Source organism: Etheostoma spectabile, chromosome 23 (genome assembly GCF_008692095.1).
Source record: "Etheostoma spectabile isolate EspeVRDwgs_2016 chromosome 23, UIUC_Espe_1.0, whole genome shotgun sequence".
NCBI classification, from domain to species: domain Eukaryota; kingdom Metazoa; phylum Chordata; class Actinopteri; order Perciformes; family Percidae; genus Etheostoma; species Etheostoma spectabile.
In genome coordinates, this window is record NC_045755.1 from 4,936,773 (window position 1) to 4,939,030 (window position 2,258).

At 42.2% G+C, this 2,258-nt stretch overlaps 1 protein-coding gene across 1 annotated transcript in view; it reads left to right on the plus strand.

Annotated features, from left to right (window-relative positions):
* Positions 1–2,258, plus strand: part of sox5 (SRY-box transcription factor 5) — a 260,812-nt gene that overhangs the window by 118,869 nt on the left and 139,685 nt on the right. The window lies entirely within an intron of this gene.

The window sequence follows — 2,258 nt, forward strand, 5'->3', positions numbered from 1 at the left end:
ACACACACACACACACACACACACACACACACACACACACACACACATGTACACAGTCCCAAGGTTTTCTCAACTAAGTGTACACAAGCAGTACTGTCCCCAAATCACATCGCCCAATATTCCCCGGGAAAAAAGACTACACAACGGCTGCTCCCAAATCTGATTGGTGTTATTTGTAAGTCAGCCTAAATCTCAGAGAAGCTACACACACAAATGGAACAGGGCTTACTAATCCATTTGTAAGGCAATAGGCAGGCAAACAGGCAGGGGAGAGCTTGCCAAGTGTTGTAATCACAACTAAAGATGATGAGCCCACTCCCTTCCTCTACACTCTACAGTACCGTGTGTGTCTGCGTGCGTGCACGTGTGTTCTTTTGTGTGCGTCTGCATGTTTGTCCTACATCGCCTCCTTTACAAAACTGTGACAAGTGAGAGAGAAAATGAATCGGTATCAAGTGGATAATCTACAAAAGTACACTAGGAGCTTTTCCACCTTATGCAAGTCCCCCGCTCATTCATTTTTAGATACCACGCAATCTCTCTGAGAACAACAACAAGCCGGCGATATGAGTTTTGAAAAGGCAGTAATTGTAAGCAGGTTGGGGAATAAATTAGAATGATGACAAAATACAGAGATAAATCCAGCTTAAGAGAGATGTACGCCACTGTTTATTTGATTTCAGCTTTTCTCTCGATCCTGCTCTTTTTCCCTCCCTCATTCCTGATCTTTTTTAGTGGGGTGGAAAAATGGATTTTTGTCAGCGATTTGGCCCTGAAATAGCTTATTGTCTAAGGCAGCCACTGTGCGGGTACAACGTCAACATCACATGTGTGTGCGAATGCGCTCGCCTGTTTCCATGGGGAGTAATGGCCATGGAAGTGTGTATTGGCTCTGCTGGCACAATGTGCCACTGTGCTCATTGGTTTTAACTGGTGTGTGTGTGCGTGTGTGCGTGTGCGCGCACACTTCTATAGTCTCTCTTGTTGATATTTATAGATGGAGGAATTTTGGTTGGTAGGAGGAATGTAGGGAGCAAGAGGGGGTGGGTGAGGGAGAGAGAAAGAGGAGGAATTAAGGAATGATTAGAGGAAAGGAGTAGAGGATCTGTGGAATGACAACTAGAATGAGTTCATCTTCCGTGAGCTTTTTTAAAATTCTTTTTCTGACACTTCCTTCCCACTTTTCATGTCTTTATGTGCCTGCTTACCTCCTTTCACTCTACTTTTCTCTCTTAACTCACAATTTCATGCTCAGTGATACACAACACCCAATCATCATACACTCAGTTTATCCAGGCAAACTTGAACTATAAGACAAAAGAGTTAAAGAAAGTTGAAGCAATAAAAACCCTGCTTGCTTACAATCTCATTTTTTCGGTTTGCTTTCTTACCTCTTTCATCAGGGATTCTCGATCGTATCACTCTAAGGTCTGCATCTGGATTTTTTAAAGGTCAGCGGTCCAGAACGATTGTCCATAACAAAAACAGTTAATCAACTTACTTATAACTTTTAAGCAACATAATTTCAAATTGAGTACTCATTTTTCCTTTTTAACGTCTCATAACATGGTGCTCTTTGGATGCTTTCACATAGACCTTAGTGGTCCCCTAATACCATATCTGAAGTCTCTTTCCCAAAATTCAGCCTTGGTGGAAAATTACAGCCACTAGAGCCAGTCCCACAATGAGCTTTCCTTAGTTTGTGCTAGGGGTGGGCGGATCGATCTAAATATCGATAGTATCGATGCCAACGCTGGTATTGGTATTTGATCGATACAACTGTAATTTAATCGATATTTTAATTTAGATATCTCTCCTCTACGTTCACTATACTTTGCTTGTGTCTTCCACCTTCCTGAGCAAACGCTGCTTTCACATCTTGGCCCACATTGCTCCTCCTCCTCCTCCTGCTCCTCTGCTGTGATTCGTTGTTGTGTTGTCACGTGACTCACTGACACAACGCGCAGAGGAGCAGCGACTCGCTGTATTCATTTTACAGTGCCTAATAACTAATAATTTTGTGCACTTCAATACATTAATAAAAAAATATTGCCTAAAGAATTGATCATTCATTCACCTCAGAAATAATGAAATGCTCTCCCCTACACAAAAGTATTTTTTATCCTATTGGTATCGGTATCGGCAATACGGACCCTATGTGTATTTGGTATCGGATCGATACCAAATTTTGCAGTATCGCCCACCACTAGTATGTGCCATTTGTGAGTCTGTAGCTTTTGAGGAAAAGGAGGGGGGGG